The sequence below is a fragment of the Pan paniscus genome, chromosome 6 (genome assembly GCF_029289425.2).
Source record: "Pan paniscus chromosome 6, NHGRI_mPanPan1-v2.0_pri, whole genome shotgun sequence".
Taxonomy (NCBI): domain Eukaryota; kingdom Metazoa; phylum Chordata; class Mammalia; order Primates; family Hominidae; genus Pan; species Pan paniscus.
Genome location: NC_073255.2, coordinates 117,914,222 through 117,932,651, shown reverse-complemented (window position 1 = coordinate 117,932,651; position 18,430 = coordinate 117,914,222). Strand labels below are relative to the sequence as shown.

The following is an 18,430-nucleotide window of genomic DNA, read 5'->3' as shown; positions in this document are numbered from 1 at the left end:
AGTAGCTAGGATTACAGGTGTGCACTCACCATGCCTGGCTAATTTGTGTATTTTTAGTAGAGATGGGGTTTTACCATGTTGGCCATGCTGGTCTCGAACTCCTGGCCTCAAGTGATCCACCCACCTCAGCCTCTCAAAGTGCTGGGATTACAAGTGTGAGCCACCGCGCCTGGCCTCGACATCTTTGATTACTTCCTAAGGATGGATTCCAAGAAATGAGATTACTGGTCCCACAGATAGTCAGAGGGAATATAGGCAATAACGTTTGTAACCCCACGGTTCTAGACCTGTCAGCAAACAAGCTCAGCTGACAAGATCAGGTGGTATCCACCCAAGAGTTTTGAAAGGACTCAAAGATGAAAGTGTTGAAAGAATCATGAAACGTAATGATTTATGATTACAAAGAGACATTGTGCTTAAAAATTGGCTGGCTGCCCTGAACAAATAAAAGTTCCTAAAGGGCACCCTAGAAACTGTGGTTGCCTAAGTTTGACTTCTGTGTTGTGAAAGCTGGTGGAGTCAATGCTGAAGGGGAGCCCGGGTTTGCGGCTGTGACTGGGTGGCTGCAGCTACTCCTGGGAGGGAGGGTCTCCTGTCCCTCCAACTTGGAAGGAGTGGGGGCTTCCATGTGTTCCCAGCTCCCTCCAGCTCTGTGGAGTGCTGCGATCCCAGCTGTGCCTCACTCACTGCAGCCAGCATCATGGCAGTGGCCACTCCAGATGGGGTGCTGCTGCCAAGGCGGGCAGATCACCTGAGGTCAGGAGCTCGGGACCAGCCTGACCAACACGGAGAAACCCCGCCTCTACTAAAAATACAAAATTAGCTGGGCATGGTGGCGCATGCCTGTAATCCCAGCTACTCAGTAGGCTGAGGTAGGAGAATCGCGTGAACCCAGGAGGTGGAGGTTGCGGTGAGCCGAGATTGAACCATTGCATTCCAGCCTGGGCAATAAGAGCGAAACTCTGTCTTAAAAAAAACAAAACAAAACAAAAAAAACAAACCCAAGTCTTATATCTGATTCCAAAGGTCCCATTTTACTGAGTCATCTTCTTTCTTCTTGACGGAGTTTTTGCTTTTGTCACCGAGGCTGGGATCACTGCAACCTCCGCCTCCCAGGTTCAAGCGATTCTCCTGCCTCAGCCTCCCACGTAGCTGGGATTAAAGGCGTGTGCCACCTGCCTGACTAGTTTTTGTATTTTTAGTAGAGATGGGATTTTGCCATGTTGGCCAGGCTGGTGTCGAACTCCTGACCTCCAGCGATCCGCCCACCTCGGCCTCCCAAAGTGTTGGGATTACAGGCGTGAGCCACCGTGCCCAGCCTGAGTTTTCTTTACTGTCGGCTAGGGCTGTGGCTGGGGAACCTGCTGTGGGAAGGGTACTTTCATCTATGCTTTTCCTCCTCGCCTTCCCTCTCCCTGGGGTGGCAGGAGTGAGTGATCTGACTCTTGGAGACACCTTCCCTCTCCCTGGGGTGGCAGGAGTGAGTGATCTGACTCTTGGAGACACCTTCCCTCTCTATTTTCCTATTGGAAGCTGTGGCTTCTCTGTTGTGTTGAGCAAAGCGGACAGATAGGGAGAGGGTCAAAAATCTCATACTTAACTATTCTCTCCTGTTGGTTGTTGCTCTTCCCTTGGTAACACAGTGTTCCAGCTACTTAAGCAGCAAAACAAATTATTCAACAATTTCGTGGGTGAAAGCAATGACAACATTGTTTATTTTGCTCCTAAATCTTCCATTTGGTGGAGGGATCCACATGGATGGCTCATCTATGCTCCACCTGGCTCCTCTGGGGGGCCTCAAAGGTTGGACCATCTGAAGGCTCGCCAGCTCCTAAGATTGGTGATTGGTCTGGCTGTCAGCGGAGATCTTAGCTGGGGCAGTGGATCTGAACATGTGCAGGTGGTCTCTTCATGTGCTCTGGGCTTCCTCACAGGATGGTGGCTGGGGTCCAAGGACAAGTATCCAGAGAGAGAGAGAGGAGGAAGGAAGGAAGGAAGGGAAGGGAAGGAAGGAAGGAAGGAAGAGCAGGTGAGCGGGCAGGCAGGTAGGGAGGGAGGGAGGAAAGGAAGGAAGGAAGGCAGGGAGGGAGGGAGGGAAAGAAGGAAAGGGGAAGGAGGGAAAGAAGGAAAGAAAGGGAGGGAGGGAGGGAGTGAAGGAAGGAAGGAAAGGAAAGGGAAGGGAATGGAAGGGAGGGAAGGAAGGAGGTACGGGAAGGAAGGAAGTGGAGTGGGTGACAGAGAGACAGAGGGGACAGGTGAATGAAGGCCACATGTCCTTTATAACCTAATGTTAGAAGCACTCAGCATCCCTTTCACTGCATTCAATGCCTTGAGGCAGTCATAAAGTCACACCTAGTTTCAAGGGAGGGGAAAATATGTTCCCCCCTCTTTTTTTCTTTTTTTATGACACAGGGTCTCACTCTTGTCACCCAGGCTGGAGTACAATCATGACTCGCTGCAGCCTCGACCTCCTGGGCTCAAGTGATCCTCCAACCTCATCTTCCCGTGTAGCTGGGACTACAGGCATGAGCAACTATGCCCGGCTAATGTTTAAATTTTTTTTGTAGAGATGGGGGTTTCACTATGTTGCCCAGGCTGGTCTCAAACTCCTGGGTTCAAGCAATCCTTCCACCTCAGCCTCTTGAGTAGCTGGGAGTACAGGTGCACGCCACCACACCCAGCTAATTTTATTTTATTTTTTGTTAGAGATGGGGTCTCACTATGTTGCCTAAGCTGGTCTTAAACTCCTGGGCTAAAGGGATACTCCTGCCTTGGCCTCCCAAAGTGCTGGTTTTACAGGCACCATGCCTGGCGATGCCATCTTTTTTTTTTTTTTTTTGAGACTAAGTCTCACTTTTGTCGCCCAGGCTAGAGCGCAGTAACTCGATCTCGGCTCACTGCAACCTCCACCTCCCGGGTTCAAGCAATCCTCCTGCCTCAGCCTCCTGAGTAGCTGGGATTACAGGTGCCTGCCACCGTGCCCAGCTGATTTTTGTATTTTTAGTAGAGACGGCCATGTTGGCCAGGCTGGTCTCGAACTCCTGACCTCAGGTGATCTGCCCACCTTGGCCTCCTAAAGGGCTGGGATTACAGGCGTGAGCCATGGTACCCAGCCAGATGCCACCTTTTGATGGGAAGTGATGTGGTTCTGGAATTGCATGTGGGACCAAAAACGCTGCCAAGGTCACTTTTGGAAAACACAGTCTACCGCTACTGTGCGTCAGCCACACAAACGTTGGCTTGTGGTGTTCAGGGATGAAATCCTCAGGGGGCCTTGGGGGCCTGCTTACTACTCAGTCCCCTGTCCCAGTCGATCTGCCTTCTGCCCCTAGCACGGCACTGCACAACCTCCTTTTGTGGAGATTCTTGGGTGGGGGCACCAGTTGGACAACTCAAGTCCAGCTACCTGCTCCTGGGTCCATTTGATCTGTGACAAACTCAGGCACCCTTGGCCACTCAAATGGCTGGAACGTGGACCTCCTGTGGTGCTCCTGCCCCTCCCTGGCCACCTTCCCCTCTTAGTGGCTTTGTTGAATCACCCGCCACCTGCCTAGGCACGAGAGTCTCCTATTTAAAATAATGCTCAACTAGAGGTTGAGGGGTTTTTTTTTGTTTGTTTGTTTTTGAGTCTTGCCCTGTCGCCAGGCTGGAGTGCAGTGGCGTGATCTCGGCTCACTGCAATTTCCACCTCCTGGGTTCAAGTGATTCTCCTGCCTCAGCCTCCTGAGTAGCTGGGACTACAGGCCTGTGCTTCCACACCTAGCTAATTTTTGTATTTTTAGTAGAGATGGGGTTTCACCATGTTGGCCAGGATGGTCTTGATCTCCTGACCTTGTGATCTGCCTGCCTCGGCCTCCCAAAGTGCTGGGATTACAGGTGTGAGCCACTGTGCCTGGCCGAGGATGAGGTTTTTTGTAGATATGGAGTCTCCCCGGTGACTGGGACTCCTGCCCGCCCTGCCCCCTGCTCTTTTTTTTTTTTTTTTTGAGATGGAGTCTCCCTCTGTTGTGCAGGCTGGAGTGCAGTGGTGCAATCTCAGTTCACTCCAACCTCTGCTTCCCGGTTCAAGTGATTCTCCTGCCTCAGCTTCCCCAGTAGCTGGGGTTACAGGTGCCTGCCACTACGCCCAGCTAATTTTTTGTATTTTCAGTAGATATGAGGCTTCTCCATGTTGGCCAGGCTGGTCTTGAACTCCTGGCCTCAAGTGATCTGCCCACCTCAGCCTCCCAAAGTGCTGGGATCACAGGTGAGAGACACCGCACCCAGCCTCTGTCCCCAGGTTTTGAAGACATTCTCACTTGTCTTCATGGTGAGGGGGCGAGGGAACCAGTCATGGAGGAGGAGAGGGAAGCCCCCACCAATAGGCAGAAGGCAAAGTCCTTTCTCTTTGGCTTCTACCAAGTCCTTTCTCTCTTTCTTGCTGCTTTCGTCCAGACTTGAGGAGCAGAAAAACTGGCTGAGCAAGCAAAGCTCGCGAGCGTTTCTGCCTGTCACGTAGGTGGCATCTGGGATCTTTGATGTGCCGTGCTGTGGGCTGGGAGTGTCCTCCTGAAGTTTTTCCTTCTTTGTTCTCAGCTATGGACTCCAGCCACGGACAACAGAGTCCTAGCCCACGTCCAGTCACATGACTGCAAAAGCACCTGCGTCTGGATACGGATGTTTATGAGAACATTGGTGCCTAATCAAATCAAATCAAAACAAACCAAACAGCCCCCCAGCCTTGTGGCCTCATTCCCAAGTCAGCCCAAGCCATATCCTTCCTAGCTATGGTGTGTAGTAGAGGGGCGCAGGACTCAGATGGTCTTGGTTCTCATCTTGTCTGTACCATGTACTCTTGGTCTAGTTACTTGAACTTTTAGAGCCTCAGTTTCTCTAAGTGTAAAATGAGGATTCAAACAGCACCTACCTCATTGGGATGTCATGAGGCTTGCATGATGGAGTTGATTCATGTAAATCAGCAGTTGCTGGGTCTGGCATTGGACACAGATGAGTTTAGGGCTGTGGGCTGTTGACTGACCCTTGGGCTTGAGTGGCATGTGTGGCTCCATCCTGAAGCTCTTTTCTAGCAGTGCTGAGGTGGGAGGAGGGACTTGACTCTGCAGGTGGGGCTTGGACAGTGGACCAAATTGAGGATTAGCTAAAATGGGGCCAGGGCAGAAGCAGCTTTCCATAAGACATGCCCACCAGAGTGCCATGTCAGTTTACCGTTGCCATGGCAACACCCGGGAGTTACCACCCCTTTCCATGGCAATGAGCTGACAACCTAGAAGTTACTACCTCTTCCCTAGTAATTTCTGCACTAACTGCCCCTTAATCTACACGTAATTAAAAGTAGGTAGGCCAGGTGTGGTGGCTCACACTCACACCTGTAATTCCAGCACTTTGGGAGGCCGAGATAGGTGGATCACTTGAGGTCAGGAGTTCGAGACCAGCCTGGCCAACATGGCAAAAGCCCGTCTCTACTAAAAAAACACAAAAAATTAGCTGGGTGTGATGGTGCGCACCTGTAATCCCAGCTACTAGTGGGGCTGAGGCAGGAAAATCGCTTGAACCTGGGAGGCGGAGGTTGCAGTGAGCAGAGATGGTGCCACTGCACTCCAGCCTGGGCAACAGAGTGAGACTCAGTCTCAAAAAAAACCAAAAAAGTAGGCATAAATATGACTGCAAAACTGTCCTGAGATACTGCTCCCTGCTCTGCAGGAGCAGTCATGGAGCTGTAACACCACTGCAGCTGTAACACTGCCTCTTCCATAAAGCAATTTTCTTCTCCCTCTGGCTTGACCTTGGATTTTTTCCTGGGCAAAGCCAAGAAACCTTGTGGGCTAAGCCCCATTTTGGGGCTCGCCTACTTTGCATCAGGGCCAATGAGAGGGCATCCTCTGTCTACAGTACACGAAGTGTAAATGCATCAGATCAATCTGATTCGACTTTTATGTAACAAAATTGTGAGTTGTTTTTCAGTTGCCATGGACCCCTGGGTGAAGGTCAGGTAACCTAAGCACGCCCAGATGAACCAAGCATGCAACCACAGGGCGGAACCTAAGTGCTCGGACTGAAGAGGGGGACTGAATTAAGAAGTGGACACCACATGGCAGGATCCAGGATCCAATCAGATTGAGTTCTGGCATCACCCCATGACAGGACTCAGTCAGATCACACCTCCTGCCATCACCTCATTTCAAGAGCCAATCGCTCTCATTAACCTATGCTTATAAAACCTGACTTATGAGGCCGGGCGCGATGGCTCATGCCTGTAATCCCAGCACTTTGGGAGGCCAAGGTGGGCAGATCATGAGGTCAGGAGATAGAGACCATCCTGGCTAACATGGTGAAACCCCGTCTCTACTAAAAATACAAAAAATTGGCTGGGCGCAGTGGCTCACGCCTGTAATCCCAGCACTTTGGGAGGCCGAGGCAGGCGGATCACGAAGTCAGGAGATCGAGACCATCCTGGCTAACACAGTGAAACCCTGTCTCCACTAAAAAAAAAAAATACAAAAAATTAGCCGGGCATGGTGGCAGGCACCTGTAGTCCCAGCTACTTGGGAGGCTGAGGCAGGAGAATGGTGTGAACCCGGGAGGCGGAGCTTGCAGTGAGCCGAGATCGCACCACTGCACTCCAGCCTGGGCGACAGAGCAAGACTCCATCTCAAAAAAAAAAAAAAAATTAGCATGGTGTGGTGGCACGCACCTGTAGTTCCAGCTACCCAGGAGGCTGAGGCAGGAGAACCTGGGAGGTGGAGGTTGCAGTGAGCTGAGATAGCACCACTGCACTCCAGCCTGGGCAACAAGAGCAAAAACTCTGTCAACAACAACAACAACAACAACAACAACAACAACAAAGCCACTGCTCTTGGCTCACATTCTATAAATTTTGCATGACTTCCTTTGAAATCCTGGGATTCAACCCTAGCATGCAATGCTCAAACTTCTCTGATCCCTGGGGTTTCCATCACATGCAAACTGGGGGTCATTTCTAGCAGGGCCTCCCCAGTTTTGCCGTTGGTACAGGACAAATGTAAGAGGACAGAGAACACACAGTGTGGGGACACATCTCAGAGTTGGGCTGGAATCTGGAGAGCAGCTGGACCAACTTGGAACTTCCTCTAAATACCTGAATAGTTTATAAATGAAAAGAACTGTCATTGCTCCAAGGGGCCTATGGCATAAGGCAGAGCAGGGTGGATGTGCAAACATATCCAGGCAGCCCAGGGCGGTGGCCAGGAAGTAAGCTGTCATTTACCTGCAACATGATCCTTCCAGTATCTGGTTCCAGGAGTCACAGTCTGATTTTAACAATCTATGGTGGGCCAGGTGCGTGGCTCACGCCTGTCATCCTAGCACTTTGGGAGGTTGAGGCAGGTGGATCACTTGAGGTCAGGAGTTTGAGACCAGCCTGGCCAACATGGTGAAACCCCATTTCTACTAAAAATACAAAAATCAGCCGGGTGTGGTGGTGCACGCCTGCATTCCCAGCCACTCTGGAGGCTGAGGAATGAGAATCGGTTAAGCCCAGGAGGCAGACGTTGCAGTGAGCCAATATCGCGCCACTGTACACTGTACTCTGGCCTGGGCAACAGAGGGAGACTCTGTCTCAAACAAAACAAAACAAAACCAAACCCAAAAAAACAAAAAATAATCTATGGTGGTGCTGAATGTAGACAGAGAAGAGCCAGTGTGGTTGTTCACGTCTGTAATCCCAGCTACTCAGGAGGCTGAGGTGGGAGGAGGGCTTGAGCCCAGGAGTTTAAGACCAGCTTGGGCAACACAGTGAGACTCCATCTCAAAAAAAAACAAACAAACGAAACAAAAACAAAAACAAAAAACCAGTGACTGTAGAGAGAGAATAAAGTGGTTGGGGGAAAAGAAGTCAGGGCTTCAAAGTAGAAAGAGTACTGAAAACTTATAAATAGCACTTTATCAGGAAGGTAATGAAAGACCTGAATGTAGGTTGGTTAAAAGCATGATAGCAGGAAGAATGCAGGCACATTGAAGATGAAGACAGAAAAAAACAAACAAGCCACATTTAGCAATTTCAGCAGGAAATGAACACAGATCCTACGGGGAGGCGAAGTTAACTTGTAAATGAGACTCTGTATGAAGGTACCTCTATATGCATTTGCGTAAAACTATTTTAAAAGCTGCAAAACACAGTCACACAGTTGTTACAGAAACGTGATCACTAAAGAATAAATTGGGGTTGGGGCAGGGCATGGTGGCTAACGCCTGTGATCCCAGCATTTTGAGAGGCTGAGGCAGGTGGATCGCTTGAGGTCAGGAGTTCGAGACCAGCCTGGCCAACATGGCGAAACCCTGTCTCTACTAAAATACAAAAAAATTAGCCACGCGTGGTGGCACATGCCTGTAATTTCAGCTACTTGGGAGGCTGAGGAACAAGAATCACTTGAACCCCGGAGGAGGAGAGATTGTGCCACTGCGCTTTAGCCTGGGCAACAGAGTGAGACTCTGTCTCAAAATAAATAAAATACAGGCTGGGTGCAGTGGCCCATGCCTGTAATCGCAGCACTTTGGGAGGCCAAGGTGGGTGGATCACTTGAGGTCAGGAGTTTGAGACCAGGTTGGTTAACATGGTGAAACCCTCTCTCTACTAAAAATATTTAAAAAATTAGCCAGGTGTGGTGGTGCGCACCTGTAATCCCAGTTACTCAGGAGGCTGAGGCAGAAGGATCACTTGAACCTGGGAGGTGGAGGTTGCAATGAGCCGAGATTGCGCCACTGCACTCTAGCCTGGGGAACAAGAGCAAAAACTCTGTAAAAAAAAAAAAAAAAAAAAAAAAAAAAGGGCAAGGCACGGTGGCTCATGCCTGTAATCTCAGCACTTCGAGAGGCTGAGGTGGGTGGGCGGATCATGAGGTCAAGCGATTGAGATCATCCTGGCCAACATGATGAAACCCAGTCTCTACTAAAAATACAAAAATTAGCTGGGTGTGGTGGCGGGCGCCTGTAGTCCCAGCTACTTGGGAGGCTGAGGCAGGAGAATCGCTTGAATCTGGGAGGTAGAGGTTGCAGTGAGCCAAGATCATGCCACTGCACTCCAGCCTGGCGACAGAGCGAGACTCCATCTCAAAAAAAAAAAAAATATGTGTGTGTGTGTGTGTGTGTGTGTGTGTGTGTATAAACAATAAATACATAAATTGAGGAGAAGGCAGGGGAACCAGGATTTGACAGTGACAAGAAAGAAAAGCCCAGGAGGACCTGGTGGCTGAGCCAGATGCTGGGGCTGGACTAAGGGTGATGGGAGCAGAGCTGGGACCTTTGGGTGGCAGAGAAGTTCTAATCAGTGAAACTGGGCAAAGCTATTTGGATGGAGCAGTAGAGTTGGGGTTAAGAGACAGAGACAGGCCGGGCCTGGTGGCTCACACCTGTAATCCCAACAGTTTGGGAGGCCAATGTGGAAGGATCATTGAGACCAGGAGTTTGAGACCAGCCTGGGTAAAATACTGAGGCCTTGTCTCTACAAAAAATTTAAAAAATTAGCCAGGTGTGGTGGTGCGTGCCTGTGGTCCTAGCTACTCAGGAGGCTGAGGTGGGAAGATCGCTTGAGCTCAGTAGACTGAGGCTGCAGTGAGACTAGATCGTGCCACTGTACTCCAGCCTGGGCCACACAGTGAGACCCTGTCTCAAAACAAAACAAAACAAACAAACAACAAAAAAAAAGAGGCAGAGAGACAAAGGCGGCGAAGAAGATGGAATGATGATGCCTTTCGGGTAGGTTTGGTGTTTTGGGTTGTAAAAGGGAGGATAAAGAAGTAGGAGAAAGTAGAAAGAGCACTAATTGGGACTCAGGTAATGGCTTCAGGTAGATTGTACAGGTTTGAATGCGGGGAGACAAAGCCCACGAGGAGACAAGAGGAAACAAACTTGGAGGAAAGTTTCTGTGATTCTAAACACGTTCCCTCTCTTATCTCCATGATTTCAGCTAGTGGTGGGATGCTCTGTGTATGTTTCATGCAGTTTCACATAGTTGGGGGCTCAGTCTCTCCACATAAGGCATTTTATTTCTTTTCTCTTTTTTTTCTTTTTTTGAGACGGAGTTTCATTCTTGTTGCCCAGGCTGGTGCACAATGGGGCAATCTCAGCTCACTGCAACCTCCGCCTCCCAGGTTCAAGTGATTCTCCTGCTCAGCCTCCCAAGTAGCTGGGATTACAGGTGCCTGCCACCACACCCAGCTAATTTTTATATTTTTAATAGAGACAGGGTTTCGCCATGTTGGCCAGGCTGGTCTCGAACTCCTGACCTTGGTGATCCACCCGCCTCAGCCTCCCTAAAGTGCTGGGATTACAGGTCTGCGCCACCGCGCCTGGCCTCTCCACGTAAGGCTTTGAGTGGCGTACTGGGAACGCCCCGCTGGTGGTGTCCTTGGGTGGACTGCAGGGCCCTCTATGGTGCCCCTTGAGGCTGACCACTTTGGCTTCCAGCATGTCTGAGATGAGATGTGACACTCTCTCCTGGGAGCCACCTGCAAGGTGATTATGTATTGGAACAAGCTCTCTTCTTGCCTTATTTTACAGCCCAATGGAGAGGAAGTAGGGGTCAGAGTAGTACGGGTGTAAAATTTGGAGTCACTCTTGTTGGGCGTGTGGTTTGTGCAAATGACCTGACCTCTCTAAGTCTTGACTCCCTCATCTGTAAAATAGGGATGATTTTGGCAAATAGCTACCCACTTAGCTACTCTGAGGACGGTATGACATTGTGGAGGTGGCAATGCTTTGTAAACTGCAGAGGACTTTTAGGTGCCAGCCATCGCCATGTTTTAAATGCGGAGAACTGCATTTCTCATCACCTCGCAAAATAAAACTTCACAGTTTATTTGGGTTGGGTATAATTACCGGGCGAAAAATGTAAAAATAACAATGTTTTAGAAATTTCCCCAAAGAAGAAACAGTATTGGCTGGGGCTGCCTTCCCAGGGGCCCTGGAATCCTGAGGGTGCCTGACCTGCAAATGCCCAGCGCTTAGCAGGAGAACAGCCAGATGGCCCTGCTAGTTCCCTCTCTGTGCAAACATCTCTCACCCAGCCGAGTCAACAACCCTCCCTGGGTCAAGAGGCTCCTCCATGCTGCTTCTGTGTGGTGTAGCCTAGGAACTGGGCGGCTGGGGCACAGGGCTCTGGACTTTGGTTATGTGTTTAATCTAGGTCCCTGAGCTACAGGGTCATCTGTTTTGGCTCCTTCTCTGCTTATGTAAACAGGGCTGGTGGGCCCATCAGTACAGCCAGGCCCCGCTCTCACCCCCTCCTCCTGTAAACACATTACAAAGAATCTTTGTAACTGCCCAGGAAGAGCAGCTCTGCTCAGGGGAAGAGAGCCTGCATCCGGAGGGGGTGAGACTGGGGGTGGAGATGGATGGGGGAAGAGTAGGGAGGAGGGGCAAAGGTGGGGCAGGAGTGGTGCTTGCCAATACCTCCTGTACTATGTGGTGCAGAAAAGCCAGCTTTGCTCAAAGTCTGGCCGTGATAGGAGAGGGCCTGTTGTCTGCAGCAGAAACCAAGGTGGTAGGAAGGGTGGTGTTAGAAAAGGGGAGAACTGGGGTGGGGCATGGTGGCTCACACCTGTAATCCCAGCAATTTGTGAGGCTGAGGCGGGAGGATTGCTTGAGGCCAGGAGTTTGAGATCAGCCTGAGCAACATGGGAAGATTCTGTGTCTACAAAAAATACAAAAATTAGCTGAGCGTGGTGGCATGTGCCTATAGTCCTAGCTACTTGGGAGACCGAGGCAGGAGGATCGCTTGAGGCCAAGAGTTGGAGGCTATAATGAGGTACGATCACACCACTGCACTCCATCCTGGGTGTCAGAGCGAGATCCTGTCTCTAAAAAAAGAAAGAAAGAAAAGGGGAGAACCTTTATTTCCTAACATCCTGCAGCCCTGACACTTTTCTTACCTTAGCAATTCAAACATGGTTAAAAAAAAAAAAGGATGGGGTGCCAAGTGCGGTACTTCACACCTGCAATCCCAGCACTTTAGGATGCTGAGGCGGGTGGATCACCTGAGGTCAGGAGTTTGAGACAAGCCTGACCTACATGGTGAAACCCTGTCTCTACTAAAAAAATACAAAAAATTAACCGGGCCTGGTGGTGGGCACCTGTAATCCCAGCTACTCTGGAGGCTAAGGCGGGAGAATCGCTTGAGCTGGGAGGCGGAGGTTGCAGTGAGTCGAGATGGTGCCATTGCACTCCAGTCTGGGCAATAAGAGAGAAACTCTTTCTCAAAAAAAAAAAAAAAAAAAAAGAACTAGGCCGGGTGTGGTGGCTCACGCCTGTAATCCCAGCACTTTGGGAGGCTGAGGTAGGTGGATCACCCCAGGTCAGGCGAGACCAGCCTGGCCAACATGGTGAGACCTTGTCTCTGCTAAAAATACAAAAATTAGCCAGGCATGATGGTACGCGCCTGTAATCCCAGCTACTTGGGAGGCTGAGGCAGGAGAATTGCTTGAACCCTGGAGGTGGAGGTTGCAGTGAGGTGACAGGGCGCCATTGCACTCTAGCCTGTGCGACAAGAGCAAAACTCCATCTCAAAATAAATAAATAAATACATACATACATACATACATAAATAAATACAATAAAAAGAACTAAAGCCTCCTTTTCAAGTAGTACAGGTTAGAAGCAAGAATATTAGCTGGAGAGTCAAGAAAACAAATTGTATTCCTGCTCCTACCCCTAATGAGCTGTGTGCCCTTTGGATGATGCCTTAACATCTTGGAGTTTCCTTGTCTAGATAAATCAGAATGATAATATTTGCCATTTTTTGAACACCCTTGATATGACAGGGATTTTTACCTGTTATTTTATTAATCTACACAAATACCCAATGAGGTAGGGTGAGTTATCCCCATTTTAGAGATAAAGACATTAAGACTTAGCTAGGAGAACTGACTTGCTTAAAAATATGTATGTGTAAGTAGCAGGAACAGCTCTTTTGTATTCCAAACCTCCATTCTGCCCCTGCAACTAAGAAAGGTGGGGGCGGGGTGGTGGCTCAAACCTGTAATCCCAGCATTTTGGGAGGCCGAGGCAGGAGGATCACTTGAGCCAGGAGTTCAAGACCAGCCTGGGCAACAAAGCAAGACCCTGGTTTTTTTTTTTTTTTTTTTGAGACAAAGTTTTGCTCTTGTTGCTCAGGCTATAGTGCAATCGCATAATCTTGGCTCACTGCAGCCTCTACCTCCTGGGTTCAACTGATTCTCTTGCCTCAGCCTCCTAAGTAGCTGGGATTGCAGGCATGTACCACCACACCCAGCTAATTTTTGTATTTTTAGTAGAGATGGGGTTTCACCATGTTGGTCAGGCTGGTCTTGAACTCCTGACCTCAGGTGATCCACCCGCCTCAGCCTCCCAAAGTGCTGGGATTACAGGCATGAGCCACTGCGCCCAGCCAGCAAGACCCTGTTTCTACAAAATACAAAAAATTAGCCAGGTGTGGTGGCATGCACCTGTAGTCCCAGCTACTTGGGAGACTGAGGCAGGAGGATCACTTGAACCCAAAGGCAAAAAAAAAAAAAAAAAAAAAAAAGGAAGAAAAAGAAAAAAAAAACTATTTTTATTGCTTAGGGACAAAGTTTCTGACTTCCATAAACTCAAGATCAGCTGGCACAGTGGCTCATGCCTGTAATCCCAGCACTTTGGAAGGCCGATGCGGGCGGATCACTTGGGGTCAAGAGTTTGATACCAGCCTAACCAACATAGTAAAACCCCGTCTCTACTAAAAATACAAAAATTAGCCAGGGGTGATGGTGGTCGCCTGTAATCCCAGCTACTTGTGAGGCTGAGGCAGGAGAATCGCTTGAACCGGGGAGGCAGAGGTTGTAGTGAGCCAAGATTGCAACACTGTACTCCAGCCTGGGCAACAGAGTGAGACTCTGTCTCAAAAAAAAAAAAAAAAAAAAAAAAAAGCTCAAGGTCTGGAGTCAAAGCCTCTACCTCTCCCAGATATCTCCTCCCACTGTATTTATCACCTTGGTTAAAATCCAGGGAAGGGAACAATCAGCAACTTGTTCCACTCGGGGTAGAACTTGGCAGGAACTCTCGAAGTTGCTGTTACTACCTTTTCCATTGCAAGGCAATTCATAAATGTCTAAATTTCCATAGTACATCTTGGAGGCTGCATGAGGGAGAAAGAGCCAGCAACCCTTACGCCTACAGACAAAAATTAGTTTTTTTTTTTTTTTTTTTTTTTGCTATGGGGTCTCACTCTGTCACCCAGGGTTGAGGGCAGTGGCACGATCTTGGCTTACTGCAACCTCTGCTTCCTGGGTTCAAGCGATCCTCCCACCTCCTACAGGTGTGAGCCACTGTGCCCTGCCTATCTGGCCCTTTATAGAAAAACGTTTGCCATCTCCTGTTCTAGATAAAAGTAGCCATCTGAGCAGGGATGAGGGAGGGTCTCACCATTCGGGAGGTAAATATCTATTTAATCCTCTTGTTTTCTCTGTAGCGTCCACACCCTCAACTGTGCCCGGTATTCCTCAGGCCAGCGGGGTCTGATTGCTGGCCTGAGGGGTGTGGGATCTCAGACCCACCATGGATGGGCAGCCCTAACCTTCCTTCTCCCACCTTCAATGGTTAAGTCTTTACTTCTGTTGGTACAGAGTGGCGGCTGGGCTTGGACTTTTCAGGAAGGAGACTGGAAGGTGTTCCTCTGGAGAAACTAACCCAGGGCTAAGAGCTACAGATACTGGCCGGGCATGGTGGCTCACGCCTGACATCCCAGGACTTTGGGAGGCCGAGGCAGGTAGATCACCTGAGGTCAGGAGTTCGAGGTCAGCCTGGCCATCATGGTGAAACGCCGTTTCTAATAAAAATAGAAAACTTAGCTAGGTGTGGCGGCGGGCGCCTGTAATCCCAGCTCCTCGGGAGGCTGAGGCAGGAGAATCGCTTGAATCCGGGAGGCAAAGGTTGCAGTGAGCCGAGATCGTGCCACTGCACTCCAGCCTGGGTAACAGAGTGAGACTCTGTCTCAAAAAAAAAAAAAAAGGTCACTTTATACCACACTTTGCTCTTGTTAATCAGACTCTGCAAATAGCAAGTGACTGAACCCTGCGATTCAGTTACAACACAGACATTTGAATGGACAGAGAAGATGTTTGAGGAAAGCTCCTACCTTTTTTTTTTCTTTTTTTTTTGACTGAGTCTTCCTCCGTCACCCAGACTGGAGTGCAGTGATGTGATCACAGCTCACTGCAGCCTCAAACTCCTGGGCTCAGGCAATCCTCCCATCTCAGCCTCCTGAGTAGCTGGGACTACAGGCGTGTGCCACTATACCCAGGGAATTTTTGTATATTTTCTTGGTAGGGACGAGGTTTTGCCATGTTGCCCAGGCTGGTCTGGAACTCCCGGGCTCAAGCCATCCTCCTGCACTGGTCTACCAAAGTGCTAAGACTACAGGCGTGAGCCACCACACCTGGCCAGTGCTAACCTCTTTAATGAGGATTGTTATTGCTTTTTCTTGAAGTTTTGATTGCAAATATATATAGTTTTCGGTAGTTTGCCCAACTCTATTAATTTTGGTCTTGTTTTGCGTGCCAGACAGGGGCTTTCAAACAGAACAATACAGTTCATAAGGAACACAGGTTTAATAATTGCTCAGAGGAAAAAAGACCTACCTGGTACCCTCTCCACAAAGACAAATCCAAAGACACAAAAGAAAGGGAGGGCTGGGCATGGTGGCTCATACCTGTAATCCCAGCACTTTGGGAGGCCAAGGCTTGAGCCCAGGAGGTCGAGGCTGCTGTCAGCCGAGACCATCACGCCACTGCACTCCATTCTGGGCAAAACAGCCAGACCCTGTCTCAAAAAAAAAAAAAAAAAAGTGATTTACAAAGTATATATTTTTTTAAAAGATACATTATCATGCTTGCTTTCACTCAGATAAAAATGCTACAAGATATTTTATGGGTATAGTAAGAGACAGTATGATGCCCTATTCAAATTTTGTGAAAATTGAATAGGTTGCTATCATTTCTACATACATCTTTCTTAACACTTTCTGGAATTTACTCCTCTTCCTCTTTCCACATTGCTTACTGTACAGAGAAGGAGGCTCCATAATGGGAAGGGATACTATCACATTTTTAATGATTATTAACAGTAAAAACAATGATAAACCTCCGACGTATTAATACTACCTGCCACACACACTGTGGTGGATGCTTTCTACAAATTAACCTAATCCATTCCTCCCTATTACAAGATATTATTGCTATGCCCCTAGAAACAAGGGATTTGAAAGTCAGAAAGGTTAAATAAATTGGCCAGTAAGTGGCAGTCAGTTCTCCTGCTATACCATTTCTAGAAAACAAACCTTTATTTTTTAAGGGGCTTGGCTATTTTGAGCAGAAGTGATCTGTGGTCACACAGATCTTAATCACCACTCCCCGACAGAGAATAAACATTTATCAGGATGGGGCCGGGGAAGGTGGCTCACGCCTGTAATCCCAGCAATTTGGGAGGCCGAAGTGGGAGGATCACTGAGGTCAGGAGTTCGAGACCAGCCTGGCCAACATAGCGAAACCCTGTCTCTATTAAAAATACAAAAATTAGCTGGGCTTGGTGGCAGGCGCCTGTAATTCTAGCTACTGGGGAGGCTGAGGCAGGAGAATCGCTTGAACCCGGGAGACGGAGGTTGCAGTGAGCCGAGATCTTGCCACTGCACTACAGCCTGGGCAACAGAGCAAGACCCTGTCCCCCATCCCAAAAAACCAAAAACAACCATTTATCTGGATGGTGTCGAAATATTTACCACTTTCCCTGCACTTCTGACTTTTCGAGCTTTGTGCTTTTGCCTGAGTTCCATCTGGAATGTTCTTCTTGGATGGTGGAGCATGTCGTCCACCTAACCAATTCCTACCTCTCCTTTGAATACACACCACTTAGTGGAAGTCTTCCCTGATCCCTGCCGACAAGCTTTTCAACTGCATCTCTCTCTTAAGCTAACCCAAGTCAGTACCGGCACCCTTGCTGGAATGTCCCATTTTGGGAAAGGCAGTATTTCTTGTATGAATCTTCATTTGCTCTCTACTGGGGGTAAGTGCACGTTAGAGAATAATGAAAACTTCAAGTCAAGGGATGCAGAGTGCGTTTACCAGTTCAACAACCTGGACTTTCTACCAGGCCATTTTCAAACTGAGCTGCCACGGACAGCAGCATGGACTTTGGTGCTAGCGGGGTCGGCCTGAAATCTGCAGCCTGCATGCTCCAAGGATGCCTGAAAAGAGGGGTCGAACCATGGGCCGCTCCCAGCCCCCACCCTTTTAGTCTTCCCAGCTGGCTCAGGAAACAAAGGGGGGCCGGAGAGAGGCGGCGCCCAGGGCGCAACAGCCGGAGACTGGCGCTGCGTGCCTGGGGACAGAGGCCTCGTGCTAGGAGCCCCAAGCAACTACACACCTAGCCGCTGGCAGGAACAAACAGCAGTGACAGCAACAAACAGAACCGACAGCCGCAGACCGCCGTCGCTGCGGCCCACAAAGGCCGGAAGTGTGGCGTGTGCCGGCGGCCGAGGCGCCCTCTCTAGGACTTCGGAGGGCCCGCATCTCGGTGGTTCCCTATACTGGAAGACCCCCGACTCCCAGGGCGTATACCCTACGACGGGGGCCTCAAAATGAGTCAAAAGGGAGAAAAGCCTGGGCGCAGTGACTCGTACCTGTAATCCCAGTCCTTTGGGAGGCCGAGGTGGGAGGATCGCTTGAGGCCAGGAGTTCGAGACTGGCCTGGGCAACAGAGAGAGACCTGGTCTCTACCAAGAATTAATAAAATGAGCCGGGTGTGGTGGGGCACACCTGTAGCCCCAGCTATTCGGGAGGCTTAAGTGGAAGGATCACTTGAGCCCTGGAGTCAGAGGCTGCAGTGAGCTTTGCTTGCACCATTGCACTCCAGCCTGGGAAACACAGTGAGACCCCATCTCAAAAAGGAAAAAAAAGGAAAGAAGAGAGGGAAGGAGAGAGGGAGGAAGGGCAGAGGGAGGGAGGAGGGAGAGAGGGAAGGAAGGAAGAGAGGAAGGAAGAAAGGAAGGAAGGAAAGAAGGAAGGAAGGAAGAGAGGAAGGAAGAAAGGAAGGAAGGAAAGAAGGAAGGAAGGAAGAAAGAAGGAATCAAATTCAGCGGCTCACCTGTGGAAGAGGAAATCCATTTACAATGCATCCAGGCCTGAGTTTCAGCTGAGGGGTTGGAGCATGGCTGATTATCATCCTGGCTTCCCCCAGAGACCAAGGAAACTGAGGCCTGGAGCAAGTTCTTGCTTGCTCAGGGTCTCACAGTGATCCGGGTCAGAAGCCAGGACTTGTGGGACCACGATTTGTGCCCTTTGCACTGCCTGGACTGCCTTTCATCATAAATGAATACTGATAAAATTCGTTATGCTTTCAAAATGGTAGGAAACACATGACAGATCAAAGCAGACAAAATAGTGTGCAAGAC

The 18,430-nt window shown here is 49.4% G+C and overlaps 1 long non-coding RNA gene across 3 annotated transcripts; it reads right to left on the bottom strand.

Annotated features, from left to right (window-relative positions):
• Positions 1–1,683: 1,683 nt before the first annotated feature.
• On the bottom strand, positions 1,684–17,537 carry LOC106634983 (uncharacterized). 3 transcript variants are annotated; one of them, XR_008626012.2, is made up of 4 exons: positions 17,404–17,537; positions 15,695–15,804; positions 4,907–5,108; positions 1,684–4,646 (listed from the first exon to the last, which is right to left on the bottom strand). It is a non-coding gene; the product is annotated as an uncharacterized LOC106634983 (long non-coding RNA). The 3 variants fall into 3 exon arrangements; XR_001338327.4 differs by having other exon boundaries at positions 1,684–1,942; XR_008626011.2 differs by lacking the exon at positions 4,907–5,108 and having other exon boundaries at positions 1,684–1,942.
• Positions 17,538–18,430: the final 893 nt, after the last annotated feature.